The sequence below is a fragment of the Doryrhamphus excisus genome, linkage group LG4 (genome assembly GCF_037039965.1).
Source record: "Doryrhamphus excisus strain RoL-2023G ecotype Guam linkage group LG4, RoL_Dexc_Guam_v1.1, whole genome shotgun sequence".
NCBI classification, from domain to species: Eukaryota; Metazoa; Chordata; class Actinopteri; order Syngnathiformes; family Syngnathidae; genus Doryrhamphus; species Doryrhamphus excisus.
Window position 1 is genome coordinate 24467976 of NC_136360.1, and position 18435 is coordinate 24486410.

The window sequence follows — 18435 nt, forward strand, 5'->3', positions numbered from 1 at the left end:
CCTGCAAAGAATATCCAAAAAAAAAGCCAAGAAGGGCAGGCAGAGGTGAACTATTTACCTCCTCACCCACAAGGAGAAACAGAAGGAACTTTGGAGCTCCTTGATGAAGTAAAGAAGAGGAACAACTGCCAGGTCATCAGTGAGAAAATGGCAAAGACTTTCTCCATTCGCAGGCAGGAAGTTGCACCACAAGCACCACAAATCTGTGACATAAGAGACCGATGGCCGGCTCTTTTCGATGCAACTCAGGTTAATCTTGTTTTATAAAATGGTTTGCAGTATGTGCTATGTCAGTCAATTTACTACATGAACAAATTGCACCTTTTTATTTGTATTTTACACAGATAAATGAAGAATTCAGAAGGATCACCGCTGGTTGCCTTGAGAGAACATTCATGGCAAAACTGGACCAGTATACCCCAAAAATAATGGCACTGGTGTCCTCAAGAGGAGGAGATTCAGCACATAAAGAACATGCTGCTAGAGGTATAAATAAATGTAACAAGGTTCATTTCAAATAGAAAAAAAAATCACTTTATTTTTAGGAGGTGTTGATGGGTTAGTTAAATAAATATTTCAATCAATAAATCATAAATTCATCTTTTTAAAGATTGTTTCATTTTCTTGTATTATTTTATTTACAGGACCAGTCGGTAGAAAGTAGGAGAGAAGCTGCAATCCGTAGCCTAATCGTGTACCTGAGAGAACAGGAGGAGGATCTCTTTAAAGAACAGCTGCTAAGTAATCCAACACTTCAACTTCAAGGATTTAACCTGGGCAGTATTTAGGGGTGGCAGACTGAATGACTGGGTGCAACTGAATGATAGGAACCAAAATCAGGACCATCAGTGATATATTCAGGAAGTTTGGTGAAAAGTGAAAGTTTTCTACGTTTTATCAGAACTTTATGGGCAGCGTTTGTTTGTCAAAAGTATGTCATTAAAAATGTTTGTTTTGCTACTAAACAGCCGTCCCCAAAGCCCACGTTAAATCCTGAAGTTAACCCAAGTGCAGATTCACTGTACATTATTCTTGTTTTTACATAAGACAAAAAACACTGATGTTGACTCTGATCTACTTATGCCAGAATGGTGATGAAGTGATGAAGATTGTTGTGAGCAGAGGGGCATCTGAACCAGCCAACGCAACAGTGGTGATTGAGGGAGCAGAAGTCCTGGATGGCCTGACTGTCCCAAGAGCATGTGCCTTGCTCATGGGACTAATGTATGCACTCAACCTGAGTTACCCAAAAGAGTTACCTGAAAAGCACTTTTGAGGTATTTCAAAAGATATTCCTTGAGCTGGATGCTCTGAGAGCAAGTCCCAAGGTAATGTCTCTAAAAGCTAAACTGCTGCACTGAAAATTAGGCTGCATTCTAATTTCACTGTTATGTTTAATGCAGTTTAATACAAGTCATTTCTTTGAAGGATCATTTTGAAGACTAGTTTGTCATTTTTTTTTTTTACTTTTGAGCTGTTAGCTGTCAATATTTAGACCTACATACATACGTACACATTTGATATATTCTGTGTTCTTTTTTGGAAGAAGTATGACTGCTATGTAAAATATGTTTCAATATTCTTCAGGAAGAAATATGTATAATATGTAATATTTGATTTCATGTCTTCATTTGGAGCTCCTCCATGTTTATTTGATGGTAAACAGTTGGACAAGTTGGCCATTATATGCAGTGGTGGAGTGAGTACACGACTTCAGTACTTGAGTAAGAGTACAAATCCTCCTTGTCAAATTTACTCCACTACAAGTAAAAGTAGCTCTGTCAAAATGTTACTCGAGTAAGAGTATGAAATCAATTTTCTACTCGAGTACAAATTACAAAGTACAAATCCTTAAAATCTGTACTCAAGTAAATTTACTCCGTTACTTTCCACCACTGATTATATGTAATAAACAAGTTTGACCATTAAACTGACTGAACTGTATTTATGTTCATAAAATTAATGTTATTGATAAAAAAAACAATTGAGAAAACAATTTGAAATATTTGTGATGAGGAATGAAAAACAAATGAGCTGGAATAGCTTAAATTAATTATATTGACAACTTCATTGAACTTGAACCATTTTATTAAAATTGAGTTGGTTCACCTGAATTGAACTTGAACCATTTTATTAAAATGAAGTTGGTTCACCTTAATTAACTGTTTGCAGGATGAAGTAAATCATGTCGGTTGTCCTTAAATAACTTAGTTTCTAACATTAAAAGACTTGTTGGATTTACTGAAAGGTTTTAGTTGGAATTTCTTAAAAAGATTGACGCAAATTGTTACCTTCATTGAATTAAGCTGAGCCACTATATTTTTTTTTAGAGTGTATAGAACAGAAATATAAAGTGCTTGTTGAATTGCACGTTGCTCTCCTGCCTAAGAATAAAAGATAAATGATGACAGAATTACAGACTTATGACATACTACAATAATGAATTAGCAGTTATAATTTGTGGCTACCCAACTATGTAAAAATGCAACATTATAACATACAATAGATAATAACACACAACAAATCAGCAGCAGTGGACAAGTTAAAAATGATCACAATCAGTGGCAACGGGTTTGATTTTCCAAAGTTGAAGATGCTTGGAAAATGAAGCAATAGTGGGTAGATCAGGCACTTGGTGCGGAGTTCCAAAAATTTGTCGCTCCGTAGGAAAAAGTTGCTTGACCAAAGGTCCTTCTCCTTAAAAGAACAGTGGGTTAGCACAGCAAATCAGAGACCTTTTCTCCAAAAATAACAGGTGGACGAGAGCTTGGATGACTCTGACCTATCTCGCTTATGGGCGGTACAAAGTCAAAGTCTTCTTTTGGAAGCCTCAGTCCTCCTGTGGGCGTCTCTTTCCCGAGTGAATGGTCTTATATGGTAGAAGCACATGCATGCAGAAGCCAACTTTTAACATACACTTGCATACTTGCACTTAAGTGCGTTCACACTGTGTACAAGCAGAACAGAGACACCTAGTGCCAAAAACGCAGAACTACAGCACACAGACTTCCCACAATGCCATTTTTCTTAAAGGGCCATGACGCACTTTCCGGAAACGATGGTCGCAACATTCAGATGAAGCACGGACGGCCGGAAGCCCCGCCCGGCACGCTATAGAGCGGTTTCAAATAAAAGAGGGACGGCCTGAGGGCAACCTGCTTCTTACGCACTTTGAAGAAAATTGAACAAGTGTGAGTAGTAAGTACGCAAACTCTCTGTACTCTTTGTACACGCTATTAAAACATTATAATTGTTAAATGGCTTTAAGTGACCTTTAAACGGCATACATTGAGCTAGCTTAAGTAGCACACGGCCTTCAACGTCAGAGGCTCATATTCAAAAAACTAAAGCAGACAGCAGGCTGAATTCTATATAGTTTGAAAGCATATTGACTGCGCTTTCCCTCCTTTTTTTGTTTTACAGAACTCCCTTCTATGGCAGGAGGCTGGTCCACCGGTCACACCTGTAATTGATTGCAGCAGCTACTAACAGTGAACATGGCCACCTTGTGCCATGCCATTCTGCGCATGCGTCAGAGGATCGTTTGAGCTCAGACTTCCCAAGACGAAGTTCGAGGGCGCCATGTTTTCACGGGAAGACAATGGAAGACGACGTGGACAGTCGTTTAACAAGGAAATTCATCGATGTGGAGCCATATGGGTAGGTCATATGCTTATCTGACTTGTTTTCTGTCACCTTTCCTGTTCCTGTTCAATGTTTACGTCAGTGTCATAATGTGACATACGCGACGTTAGCATTAGCTTACCTTTAGCCTGCCAGCCAGCTAGCTAGCTAGCTAGCTAGCTCGCTATCAACTGCGAGCTGTTTTCGGTTGCAGAACAGGAGATTTTTATGTTTATTAAATGTGTAAGGATTCGTCCCTTTTATATATGTTATGTGATTATTTTGGCAGCAGCAGTGTCCTCTAAGCCATGGGAACCGCGTGTAGCGCAAACATTTGTTGAAGTATGCTAGCGACCTGAGTCTTGTGGATACCGTCGGGGAGCGGGAGTTTTTGTTTGTGACAAGTATTCCATGGAAGTGAATTTTGGAACTTTAATTTCACCTATACACATACACCATCTCTAGACACCTGGGGTGAAGGACGCGCCACAGAGAGGCCGCCGCCGGGGTCAAGGTGGCCAACCCCTACAGAAGGTAACATTACAATATGTATATGGTTATTTGAATCTGGAAATGGCAGTTTAGCCTTTTAAGTTTTATTGATTTAAAGAGTTGGATAATGGAGTTCCTCAACGATATCCCGTTGTGAGGAAAAAAGAGTTTTGTTTAGGTTAGGTTTCAAGACACAGATGAAAAATGTGTATTAACCCGTAGATGCATAAGTGGGTCAAAAATGACCCAGTCAGGTTGTTTTCTTGAAATATCTTCATAATGAATTTTTTTTTTATCATTTCATATTCCAGTTATTCCGAAAAAAAACATGTTTTCAATATAATACCATTCAAATTTTTAACTTAGCTTTTATACATTTCAAGAAATATGGACTCTTATGGAAGAGTGTAGGGTCCAGTCACTCATGCATCTTAGGGTTAAGAACTAAGTTGATTTTGAGTGTTTTGTTTAAAAAAAAAAAAAAAAAAAAAAAAACCCAACAAATATTGTCAAGCAGCTTTGTCGTTTGGACTACTAACCATTGTGATGATTTTAGATTTTGTAGTTGCCATAATTGAAATGATTTCTCCATCCATTTAACAGAATGCTGAAGGATGTTGACGCTCAAGAATTTGGTCCCAACAGCTTAGACAAGGTAAGATTACAGTACAGCTGTTGAATGACACCAACATGGTTTAGTTATTCATTCATTTTCTATGTCTCTTATCCTCACTAGGGTGGGGGTATGCTGGAGCCTGATTTGGGGCGAGAGGCGGGGTACACCCTGGACCGGTGGCCAGCCAATCCCAGGGCACATACAGTACATCCGGAAAGTATTCACAGCGCTTCACTTTTTCCACATTTTGTCAAGTTACAGCCTCATTCCCAATTGTATTAATTTAATCTCTTAGCTCAAAATACTCCATTATGACAATGTGAAAAAGGTTTTTTTTTTTTACGTTTTTGAATTTATTAAAAATAGAAAACAAAAAAATCACATTTACATAAGTATTCACAGCCTTTGCCATGAAGCTCAAAATTGAGCTCAGGTGCATCTTTTTTCCACTGATCATCCTTGAGATAATAACTGTCTATATAAGGTCCCACAGTTGACTGTGCATGTCAGAGCACAAACGCCAAGCATGAAGTCAAAAGAACTGTCTGTAGACCTGCGAGACAGGATTGTCTTTAGGCACAAATCTGGGGAAGGATACAGAAACATTTCTGCTGCTTTGAAGGTCCCAATGAGCACAGTGGCCTCCATCCCTACAGTGAAGCATGGTGGTGGCAGCATCATGCTGTGGGGATGTTTTTCAGCAGCAGGAACTGGCAGACTAGTCAGGATAGAAGGAAAAATGAATGCAGCAATATATAGAGATATCCTGGATGAAAATATTGCTGCATTAATTTTTCCTTCTATCCTGGCTAGTCGAATAATGGGGGCCACTGTGCTCATTGGGACCTTCAAAGCAGCAGAAATGTTTCTGTATCCTTCCCCAGATTTGTGCCTCAAGACAATCCTGTCTCGCAGGTCTACAGACAGTTCTTTTGACTTCATGCTTGGCGTTTGTGCTCTGACATGCACAGTCAACTGTGGGACCTTATATAGACAGTTGTTATATTTCCAAATCATGTCCAGTCAACTGAATTTACTGCAGGTGGACTCCAATTGAGTGTATAGTAGACACCAAATGTCCAGAAGGAGGCGACTGGCACACTAGTGTGGGAAGTCCATACCTGCATGAGGAAAGTGGAAGTCAAAAAATAATCATTCTAATAATACGATTCCCAATTAAGGGAATAAATCCCAGGTCTTTGGTTTAGTTATGAAATGTTGAATTAATTTCACAGGTGCCTCAACCTGTGGCTGTGTTGTGTTTTTGTGCACCGCTATCTGGAAGTAAATACAGCTTTAGTACAAATGCAGTGAAGCTGTTCTGGTTTGAAATAATGTTTTGTAGAAGATGTGTTAAGATCATTTCATTCAAAGAAGGCCATCTTAAAAAAAATACTACACAATCATATTAGAAAAGTGGTGTAGGTGGTAGCTTAAATCATGTAAATATTACTTATAATTTGCTCCAAATAAAGTCAGGGAAAACTAGTTAAACAATCCTGAAAAGCGAGTACATTTATATGGATTTTGAAGTAGATTCAAAGGTAGTTTGGGGTCAAATTTACTAGCAAAGAGTACCTTTTTCATTCAAAAAAAGTAAATTTGACCAGAGTGTTTGCCAAGGAAAAGTTGCTTGGGAATTGTGCGTGCAAATTGTTACCTAGCTTTTCTCAAGTAAATGGCACTCCAAATTTTTTTCAGTGTACTGCCCAGTGGACCGCGACCTCCTCCAGCTGCTTTTGGGAGTTCTTTTGTCTCTGGACTGCTCCATGGTATGCCTTCTGCCCCCATCGCCTTGCTTTTCCTTTTTTGGACTGCACTAATGAATACAGATATTCTGGCTGCCACATGAATTACATGTGCAGCATTCTCCATCCATTTAACAGAATACTGAAGGATGTTGACGCTCAAGAATTTGGTCCCAACAGCTTAGACAAGGTAAGATTACAGTACAGCTGTTGAATGACACCAACATGGTTTAGTTATTCATTCATTTTCTATGTCTCTTATCCTCACTAGGGTGGGGGTATGCTGGAGCCTGATTTGGGGCGAGAGGCGGGGTACACCCTGGACCGGTGGCCAGCCAATCCCAGGGCACATACAGTACATCCGGAAAGTATTCACAGCGCTTCACTTTTTCCACATTTTGTCAAGTTACAGCCTCATTCCCAATTGTATTAATTTAATCTCTTAGCTCAAAATTCTACACAAAATACTCCATTATGACAATGTGAAAAAGTTTTTTTTTTTTACTTTTTTGAATTTATTAAAAATAGAAAACAAAAAAATCACATTTACATAAGTATTCACAGCCTTTGCCATGAAGCTCAAAATTGAGCTCAGGTGCATCTTTTTTCCACTGATCATCCTTGAGATAATAACTGTCTATATAAGGTCCCACAGTTGACTGTGCATGTCAGAGCACAAACGCCAAGCATGAAGTCAAAAGAACTGTCTGTAGACCTGCGAGACAGGATTGTCTTGAGGCACAAATCTGGGGAAGGATACAGAAACATTTCTGCTGCTTTGAAGGTCCCAATGAGCACAGTGGCCCCCATTATTCGACTAGCCAGGATAGAAGGAAAAATGAATGCAGCAATATTTTCATCCAGGATATCTCTATATATTGTTGCATTCATTTTTCCTTCTATCCTGACTAGTCTGCCAGTTCCTGCTGCTGCTGCATGATGCTGCCACCACCATGCTTCACTGTAGGGATGGAGGCCACTGTGCTCATTGGGACCTTCAAAGCAGCTGAAGTGTTTCTGTATCCTTCCCCAGATTTGTGCCTCAAGACAATCCTGTCTCGCTGGTCTACAGACAGTTCTTTTGACTTCATGCTTGGCGTTTGTGCTCTGACATGCACAGTCAACTGTGGGACCTTATATAGACTGTTATTATATTTCCAAATCATGTCCAATCAACTGAATTTACTGCAGGTGGACTCCAACTGAGTGTATAGTAGACACCAAACGTCCAGAAGGAGGCGACTGGCACACTAGTGTGGGAAGTCCATACCTGCATGAGGAAAGTGGAAGTCAAAAATAATCATTCTAATAATACGATTCCCAATTAAGGGAATAAATCCCAGGTCTTTGGTTTAGTTATGAAATGTTGAATTAATTTCACAGGTGCCTCAACCTGTGGCTGTGTTGTGTTTTTGTGCACCGCCATCTGGAAGTAAATACAGCTTTAGTACAAATGCAGTGAAGCTGTTCTGGTTTGAAATAATGTTTTGTAGAAGATGTGTTAAGATCATTTCATTCAAAGAAGGCCATCTTAAAAAAAATACTACACAATCATATTAGAAAAGTGGTGTAGGTGGTAGCTTAAATCATGTAAATATTACTTATAATTTGCTCCAAATAAAGTCAGGGAAAACTAGTTAAACAATCCTGAAAAGCGAGTACATTTATATGGATTTTGAAGTAGATTCAAAGGTAGTTTGGGGTCAAATTTACTAGCAAAGAGTACCTCTTTCATTCAAAAAAAGTAAATTTGACCAGAGTATTTCCCAAGGAAAAGTTGCTTGGGAATTGTGCGTGCAAATTGTTACCTAGCTTTGCTCAAGTAAATGGCACTCCAAATTTTTTTTCAGTGTACTGCCCAGTGGACCGCGACCTCCTCCAGCTGATTTTGGGAGTTCTTTTGTCTCTGGACTGCTCCATGGTATGCCTTCTGCCCCCATCGCCTTGCTTTTCCTTTTTTGGACTGCACTAATGAATACAGATATTCTGGCTGCCACATGAATTACATGTGCAGCATTCTCCATCCATTTAACAGAATACTGAAGGATGTTGACGCTCAAGAATTTGGTCCCAACAGCTTAGACAAGGTAAGATTACAGTACAGCTGTTGAATGACACCAACATGGTTTAGGTTATTCTATGCTTTACAGTGTCAAAACCTTTTTTCAAGTCGAAGATTGGTTTGAAATTGGAAACGGACAAGGATCTACGTTCTTATATATTGAATGACAGCTGATGCCTTCCATACACAAGGAAAAACTGCCGCAGAAATTGAGAGAGTGAGATTTGTGGTTACAGGAGTTATTGATGTACAATTGAGTTCTTTCAACATAAAAGTATCAATGCCCAATCTGCATCTTTTGTTTTAGAATATTTAATCCTTAATCCATTTGTAGAAAGCTTGCTGGCCACAGTAAAGTAGCAACTCGTCACATTATGAATACATGTACCAGATGATAAATGATGAGTTTTGTTGCTCCATCAGGTTACATCTGGAGGTGTTTGATAAAGACATGGACATGAAGGATGACTTTATGGGAAGGTACTGCTTCCAGTACACATTAGTAGTGTTGTTATTATCGATACTGTCACATACTGCAACTGCTTGATAATACTGCTTACTACCTCCAGCGCAGCGATGCCAGTATTGAGAAGAGCACCGCCATCCTCCTTTATCTACACTTTATTGTCCGATTCACAAGAAAAATTATGTCACACACTTACAGTATATTAAAGACAGGTTGTAGAATTTGATATGGTTGGAATCATTTAGAACATTCATGTAGAACGCAAATGATATTAAATATATATGTATAAATATCAAATATTGCAGTGTAAATAAATAAAAATAAACATGAATTAGAGAAAAGAAATCCATTCCATTATCAAGTGGTTGAAATAATTGTCATGTTTCTCAACATGCAGGCTGAAGGTCAAACTGAAGGACATAATTGATTCTCAGTACACGGATCAGGTATGGAAACGGCTTATATTATTGTCATTGAATTGTTCAAGCATTCAAAGGATTGTGTGTGTTTTATGTATCAGTGTATCAGTACACGCTCAGTGATGTCAAGTCAGGTCGCGTTCACCTGATCCTGGAATGGCTTCCAACAGCCTCGGAGGCAGACCAACTGGATAAGGGGGGTGCTTCCAGAAGAAGAAAAAGCGTACTAATGCTTCATTCAACTATAAAAAATACTAATATCGAACCATTCTCTTCAGATTCTCAAGTTCTACTCCAGGCAGTCCTACCAGAACAAAGCCGTTCCATCTGTGGGACTTTTGTTTGTCTTCATCGAACAAGCAGATGGTTTACCAGTAAGTGAGTCGAGGAGGTACTGAGGAGGCATGATCTGTGTTTTATTATGACCCATGTGGCGTGTCAACAGGTGAAAAAGAGTGGAAAAGAGCCAAAAGTGGGAGCGGATATGCTTCTTGGAAAAACATCCCACAAAACTACTGTGAGACTAAGCGTGGCAACTAGCCAAATAATAACCAGGGTATTGGCATCCGGGACTAACACGTCCATCTTTGCTGTAGGTGTGTGATCGCACGACATCACCTCAGTGGAATGAGGCGTTCTGCTTCCTGGTTCATGACCCTAGAGAAGAGAATGTTGTTGTCAAGGTAAGTTAACAATATTATTTTTAGTATTTCCACCATGTGATATCAACAAACTTGACTTGTATTACTACCTTTACACTTTGTTTCTCCAGCTCTCTCACAGCTGGACGTTGCCCATGGGTTCCTTAGTCGTCCCAATCAGAGAGCTGCTCTCGGAACCAGAACTGGTCCTGGATCAGTGGTTCCATCTGGATGGCGCCTCCCCAGAGAGTCAGATTCTTCTTCGAGCTGAACTCAAGGTAGGCGATCTCTCATTCTAGTCTTAACTCGCACCAGACTTCACATGCAATTGTTGCAGATGCTGATTCCGAGCAAATGTCCTCGTGGTGATCATGAGGCTAAATTCACTTCCAAAGACTCCGACCGCTCGACTGAGCAGCAGAAACGGGAGGCAGATGTGATGCAAAAGTGAGCGCTGCGTATATCCAAGCACACTAGTCTCAGGTCTTATTTGGTTTTCATGCTACATTGGGTTCTTAGGTCAAGTTTGGTGGACACTCCGGTAGAAACTCTTTTCTATGTCTTATCCTCACTAGGGTTGGGGTATGCTGGAGCCTGATTTGGGGCGAGAGGCGGGGTACACCCTGGACCGGTGGCCAGCCAATCCCAGGGCACATACAGTGCATCCGGAAAGTATTCACAGCGCTTCACTTTTTCCACATTTTGTCAAGTTACAGCCTCATTCCCAATTGTATTAATTTAATCTCTTACCTCAAAATACTCCACTCCACTAATGAACTGCACTAATGAATACAGATATTCTTGCTGCCACATGAATTACATGTGCAGCATTTTTGGTAGGTTGAGCGTTGTTGCGCTTCCACCTGAATTGGCATCAGCTGTTGGGGCTCGATTGCGAGGCGGTGCCAGGGTTATTGATGGGTCTTGGCGTCACCGGGGCGCTCATTGTTCCTTGCTGTTCACCTGTCGAGGCTGTGTTGGCGCGCTCCGGTGGCGGGCTCTGGTCTGTCGTGCCATCAGCAGCGTATGTGAAAGGTAGGCATAAAATTACTGGGCGTGTACCGGTGACGGTGCATCATGTGACCGCAGCCATGGTTGTTTTAATTTGCAGCGGGGTTGGTTGTTGAGGACCTGGCGTGCATTTTGGAGGGCTTGCAGGAAGTGCAGTGTCAGCCTCTTGAGGCTAGGATTGCACTGGCTGTGTGTTAAGCTACCTTTGCTCCGGTAAGCTGCCGATGCTTTAAACAAGCAGAAAGCTAACTTTAGCACCACATGTTGTCTGTCTCAAAGTTAAATGATCTGGTTAGATAATTATTTTTCTTTTTTGTGGTTAGCACAGAGAGGTTGTCACGTTCCGGCTTGGGAGCTTTACGGCACGACCCCAGGATGCAGAGATGAGGACCCAATAGCAGGTAAAAAGGCATTTATTGTTGATACTATGCAGCAGACCAACGCACTAGCATGTTCAACAGAGAAAACAACATCAATGACCCAACAAAGAAAGGAGCGCGCACCTGAACCAAATAGGCATCACAAATAATGAGAAACAGGTGCGGGAGATAATGGACATCAACTGAAAACACAGCAGAGCAACACAGGAAGGAAATACAAAACAAGGGCATGAACGAGGAACTGAGGAAAACTAAGAGCTGTCACAAGGGGGTGACAGACGTTAAACTATTTGTTGGCAAATTCAGGTTCAACATTCAGTGTGTGTGTAAAATGTTGCAGATTGAATAGTTTAACAGGCTAACACACATAATATTGTTTGAAGCAATGTCGGTTCATATTCAGGTTCATATTCCTGGATTCTATTTTTCAATTTCCCTAGGGTTCTCAACGGAAAGCGAATTCTGACTCCCAATGCCGAAGGGCCTCTGTGGCCTGGGTTGGTGGGGGAGTGGGGGGAACCGATTCCCCTCGCGCCATCAGATCCAAGAGCAGGGACAGCTGGTCACCGTAATCGTCGGATTCCTCTCCCGGTGGCTGACCTTGGTCGAGGTTTTTCTCTTTCCTCGTGCGGTAGCGCTGGAGTCTCAGGGGTTTTGTCCTTCGGCGGTAAGGATGTTTTGCAGGTCTTGGGATGAGGTTTTACAGGGTTCACAGGGTTCACAGGGTTCATATTCCTGGATTCTATTTTTCAATTTCTTAGGGTTCTCAACGGAAAGCGAATTCTGACTCCCAACGCCGAAGGGCCTCTGTGGCCTGGGTTGGTGGGGGAGTGGGGGGAACCGATTCCCCTCGCGCCATCAGATCCAAGAGCAGGGACAGCTGGTCACCGTAATCGTCGGATTCCTCTCCCGGTGGCTGACCTTGGTCGAGGTTTTTCTCTTTACTCGTGCGGTAGCGCTGGAGTCTCAGGGGTTTTGTCCTTCGGCGGTAAGGATGTTTTGCAGGTCTTGGGATGAGGTTTTACAGGTTTTACAGGGTTCACAGGGTTCATATTCCTGGATTCTATTTTTCAATTTCTTAGGGTTCTCAACGGAAAGCGAATTCTGACTCCCAACGCCGAAGGGCCTCTGTGGCCTGGGTTGGTGGGGGAGTGGGGGGAACCGATTCCCCTTGCGCCATCAGATCCAAGAGCAGGGACAGCTGGTCACCGTAATCGTCGGATTCCTCTCCCGGTGGCTGACCTTGGTCGAGGTTTTTCTCTTTACTCGTGCGGTAGCGCTGGAGTCTCAGGGGTTTTGTCCTTCGGCGGTAAGGATGTTTTGCAGGTCTTGGGATAAGGATTTACAGGTTTTACAGGTTTTACAGGTTTTACAGGTTTTACAGGTTTTACAGGTTTTACAGGTTTTACAGGTTTTACAGGTTTTACAGGTTTTACAGGTTTTACAGGTTTTACAGGTTTTACAGGTTTTACAGGTTTTACAGGTTTTACAGGTTTTACAGGTTTTACAGGTTTTACAGGTTTTACAGGTTTCACAGGTTTCACAGGTTTCACAGGTTTCAATTTCTTAGGGTTCTCAACGGAAAGCGAATTCTGACTCCCAACGCCGAAGGGCCTCTGTGGCCCGGGTTGGTGGGGGAGTGGGGGGGACCAATTCCCCTCGCGCCATCAGATCCAAGAGCAGGGACAGCTGGTCACCGTAATGGTCGGATTCCTCTCCCGGTGGCTGACCTTGGTCGAGGTTTTTCTCTTTACTCGTGCGGTAGCGCTGGAGTCTCAGGGGTTTTGTCCTTCGGCGGTAAGCATGTTTTGCAGGTCTTGGGATGAGGTTTTACAGGTTTTACAGGTTCATATTCCTGGATTCTATTTTTCAATTTCTTAGGGTTCTCAACAGAAAGCGAATTCTGACTCCCAACGCCGAAGGGCCTCTGTGGCCCGGGTTGGTGGGGGAGTGGGGGGAACCGATTCCCCTCGCGCCATCAGATCCAAGAGCAGGGACAGCTGGTCACCGTAATCGCCGGATTCCTCTCCCGGTGGCTGACCTTGGTCAAGGTTTTTCTCTTTCCTCGTGCGTTTGCGCTGGGTGCTGACCCAGGGGGTAGCGCTGGAGTCTCAGGGGTTTTGTCCTTTGGCGGTAAGGATGTTTTGCAGGTCTTGGGATGGAATGAGGGCACCCAAGTTTGTTTGGCTTGGGGGTCTCAACGGAAAGCTTGCAGCTGAATTTGTGTAGGCAGAAGTCGGTTCTATGTTTATACGACCTTTCGTTGGGGAGTTACTGGCGAAAAACGTCGCCCATTGAGATTGCATTGTTGGAAGCAGCAGTCCATTAAAGTGACCACGAGATGGTGGTATTTACCGAGTAGAATAGCATTACTTTAAAGTGACCCCTAGTTGGCAGTACATAGCAAGTAGAAATAGCAGCCTCCCCCCTCCCTCACCCCCTGCCTTCCTCATTTGGGCCCAGCCTTCCACACCCCAGTCCCCGAGCCCCCCAGCCTTCTACATTTAGGCCCAGCCTCCCCCGTCCCACACCCCAGCCCCCCACTCCCTCGCCCCAGCCCCCCCAGCCTTCTTACACTTGTGCCCAACCTGTGGAGGGCAGTAATACGCCTTGGAGCGTTGAAACAAAAGAGGAAGTAGACAGACTGGCAGAGAATGGTGGTATCAACGGACCAGCTAACCGAAGGAAACATGAGTAGTCTGCGCTGCGCCGTTGGGTAAGTAGTCAACATAGATCTCGTTTGAATGTTTGGGTTAGGGTTTTAGGGCTATGGTTGGAGGAGGGTTTTAGGGCCGAGTTAGGGCTGGCTAGGGCGAGTTGGGGCCAGGGCTCTTTAGGGCTGGCTAGGGCGAGTTGGGGCCAGGGCTGGCTAGGGCGAGTTGGGGCCAGGGCTCTTTAGGGCTGGCTAGGGCTCGTTAGGGCCAGATATAAATTTGACCATCCATTTAACAGAATACTGAAGGATGTTGACGCTCAAGAATTTGGTCCCAACAGCTTAGACAAGGTAAGATTACAGTACAGCTGTTGAATGACACCAACATGGTTTAGTTATTCATTCATTTTCTATGTCTCTTATCCTCACTAGGGTGGGGGTATGCTGGAGCCTGATTTGGGGCGAGAGGCGGGGTACACCCTGGACCGGTGGCCAGCCAATCCCAGGGCACATACAGCACATCCGGAAAGTATTCACAGCGCTTCACTTTTTCCACATTTTGTCAAGTTACAGCCTCATTCCAAATTGTATTAATTTAATCTCTTAGCTCAAAATACTCCATTATGACAATGTGAAAAAGGTTATTATATTTCCAAATCATGTCCAATCAACTGAATTTACTGCAGGTGGACTCCAATTGAGTGTATAGTAGACACCAAACGTCCAGAAGGAGGCGACTGGCACACTAGTGTGGGAAGTCCATACCTGCATGAGGAAAGTGGAAGTCAAAAAATAATCATTCTAATAATACGATTCCCAATTAAGGGAATAAATCCCAGGTCTTTGGTTTAGTTATGAAATGTTGAATTAATTTCACAGGTACCTCAACCTGTGGCTGTGTTGCGTTTTTGTGCACCGTCATCTGGAAGTAAATACAGCTTTAGTACAAATGCAGTGAAGCTGTTCTGGTTTGAAATAATGTTTTGTAGAAGATGTGTTAAGATCATTTCATTCAAAGAAGGCCATCTTAAAAAAATACTACACAATCATATTAGAAAAGTGGTGTAGGTGGTAGCTTAAATCATGTAAATATTACTTATAAATTGCTCCAAATAAAGTCAGGGAAAACTAGTTAAACAATCCTGAAAAGCGAGTACATTTATATGGATTTTGAAGTAGATTCAAAGGTAGTTTGGGGTCAAATTTACTAGCAAAGAGTACCTCTTTCATTCAAAAAAAGTAAATTTGACCAGAGTATTTCCCAAGGAAAAGTTGCTTGGGAATTGTGCGTGCAAATTGTTACCTAGCTTTTCTCAAGTAAATGGCACTCCAAATTTTTTTTCAGTGTACTGCCCAGTGGACCGCGACCTCCTCCAGCTGTTTTTGGGAGTTCTTTTGTCTCTGGACTGCTCCATGGTATGCCTTCTGCCCCCATCGCCTTGCTTTTCCTTTTTTGGACTGCACTAATGAATACAGATATTCTGGCTGCCACATGAATTACATGTGCAGCATTCTCCATCCATTTAACAGAATACTGAAGGATGTTGACGCTCAAGAATTTGGTCCCAACAGCTTAGACAAGGTAAGATTACAGTACAGCTGTTGAATGACACCAACATGGTTTAGGTTATTCTATGCTTTACAGTGTCAAAACCTTTTTTCAAGTCGAAGATTGGTTTGAAATTGGAAACGGACAAGGATCTACGTTCTTATATATTGAATGACAGCTGATGCCTTCCATACACAAGGAAAAACTGCCGCAGAAATTGAGAGAGTGAGATTTGTGGTTACAGGAGTTATTGATGTACAATTGAGTTCTTTCAACATAAAAGTATCAATGCCCAATCTGCATCTTTTGTTTTAGAATATTTAATCCTTAATCCATTTGTAGAAAGCTTGCTGGCCACAGTAAAGTAGCAACTCGTCACATTATGAATACATGTACCAGATGATAAATGATGAGTTTTGTTGCTCCATCAGGTTACATCTGGAGGTGTTTGATAAAGACATGGACATGAAGGATGACTTTATGGGAAGGTACTGCTTCCAGTACACATTAGTAGTGTTGTTATTATCGATACTGTCACATACTGCAACTGCTTGATAATACTGCTTACTACCTCCAGCGCAGCGATGCCAGTATTGAGAAGAGCACCGCCATCCTCCTTTATCTACACTTTATTGTCCGATTCACAAGAAAAATTATGTCACACACTTACAGTATATTAAAGACAGGTTGTAGAATTTGATATGGTTGGAATCATTTAGAACATTCATGTAGAACGCAAATGATATTAAATATATATGTATAAATATCAAATATTGCAGTGTAAATAAATAAAAATAAACATGAATTAGAGAAAAGAAATCCATTCCATTATCAAGTGGTTGAAATAATTGTCATGTTTCTCAACATGCAGGCTGAAGGTCAAACTGAAGGACATAATTGATTCTCAGTACACGGATCAGGTATGGAAACGGCTTATATTATTGTCATTGAATTGTTCAAGCATTCAAAGGATTGTGTGTGTTTTATGTATCAGTGTATCAGTACACGCTCAGTGATGTCAAGTCAGGTCGCGTTCACCTGATCCTGGAATGGCTTCCAACAGCCTCGGAGGCAGACCAACTGGATAAGGGGGGTGCTTCCAGAAGAAGAAAAAGCGTACTAATGCTTCATTCAACTATAAAAAATACTAATATCGAACCATTCTCTTCAGATTCTCAAGTTCTACTCCAGGCAGTCCTACCAGAACAAAGCCGTTCCATCTGTGGGACTTTTGTTTGTCTTCATCGAACAAGCAGATGGTTTACCAGTAAGTGAGTCGAGGAGGTACTGAGGAGGCATGATCTGTGTTTTATTATGACCCATGTGGCGTGTCAACAGGTGGAAAAGAGTGGAAAAGAGCCAAAAGTGGGAGCGGATATGCTTCTTGGAAAAACATCCCACAAAACTACTGTGAGACTACTAAGCGTGGCAACTAGCCAAATAATAACCAGGGTATTGGCATCCGGGACTAACACGTCCATCTTTGCTGTAGGTGTGTGATCGCACGACATCACCTCAGTGGAATGAGGCGTTCTGCTTCCTGGTTCATGACCCTAGAGAAGAGAATGTTGTTGTCAAGGTAAGTTAACAATATTATTTTTAGTATTTCCACCATGTGATATCAACAAACTTGACTTGTATTACTACCTTTACACTTTGTTTCTCCAGCTCTCTCACAGCTGGACGTTGCCCATGGGTTCCTTAGTCGTCCCAATCAGAGAGCTGCTCTCGGGAACCAGAACTGGTCCTGGATCAGTGGTTCCATCTGGATGGCGCCTCCCCAGAGAGTCAGATTCTTCTTCGAGCTGAACTCAAGGTAGGCGATCTCTCATTCTAGTCTTAACTCGCACCAGACTTCACATGCAATTGTTGCAGATGCTGATTCCGAGCAAATGTCCTCGTGGTGATCATGAGGCTAAATTCACTTCCAAAGACTCCGACCGCTCGACTGAGCAGCAGAAACGGGAGGCAGATGTGATGCAAAAGTGAGCGCTGCGTATATCCAAGCACACTAGTCTCAGGTCTTATTTGGTTTTCATGCTACATTGGGTTCTTAGGTCAAGTTTGGTGGACACTCCGGTAGAAACTCTTTTCTATGTCTTATCCTCACTAGGGTTGGGGTATGCTGGAGCCTGATTTGGGGCGAGAGGCGGGGTACACCCTGGACCGGTGGCCAGCCAATCCCAGGGCACATACAGTGCATCCGGAAAGTATTCACAGCGCTTCACTTTTTCCACATTTTGTCAAGTTACAGCCTCATTCCAAATTGTATTAATTTAATCTCTTACCTCAAAATACTCCACTCCACTAATGAACTGCACTAATGAATACAGATATTCTTGCTGCCACATGAATTACATGTGCAGCATTTTTGGTAGGTTGAGCGTTGTTGCGCTTCCACCTGAATTGGCATCAGCTGTTGGGGCTCGATTGCGAGGCGGTGCCAGGGTTATTGATGGGTCTTGGCGTCACCGGGGCGCTCATTGTTCCTTGCTGTTCACCTGTCGAGGCTGTGTTGGCGCGCTCCGGTGGCGGGCTCTGGTCTGTCGTGCCATCAGCAGCGTATGTGAAAGGTAGGCATAAAATTACTGGGCGTGTACCGGTGACGGTGCATCATGTGACCGCAGCCATGGTTGTTTTAATTTGCAGCGGGGTTGGTTGTTGAGGACCTGGCGTGCATTTTGGAGGGCTTGCAGGAAGTGCAGTGTCAGCCTCTTGAGGCTAGGATTGCACTGGCTGTGTGTTAAGCTACCTTTGCTCCGGTAAGCTGCCGA

The 18435-nt window shown here is 42.5% G+C and overlaps 2 long non-coding RNA genes across 3 annotated transcripts; both read left to right on the forward strand.

The window, feature by feature from the left end:
- The first annotated feature begins 3059 nt into the window (after window positions 1-3059).
- On the forward strand, window positions 3060-4705 carry LOC144898329 (uncharacterized). Its single transcript, XR_013627233.1, has 3 exons — window positions 3060-3198; window positions 3424-3660; window positions 4090-4705. It is a non-coding gene; the product is annotated as an uncharacterized LOC144898329 (long non-coding RNA).
- Window positions 4706-16780: 12075 nt separating this feature from the next.
- On the forward strand, window positions 16781-17882 carry LOC144898330 (uncharacterized). Of its 2 annotated transcripts, XR_013627235.1 has the most exons (6): window positions 16781-16928; window positions 17000-17071; window positions 17154-17240; window positions 17330-17477; window positions 17537-17646; window positions 17775-17882. It is a non-coding gene; the product is annotated as an uncharacterized LOC144898330 (long non-coding RNA). The 2 variants fall into 2 exon arrangements; XR_013627234.1 differs by lacking the exon at window positions 17775-17882 and having other exon boundaries at window positions 17537-17669.
- Window positions 17883-18435: the final 553 nt, after the last annotated feature.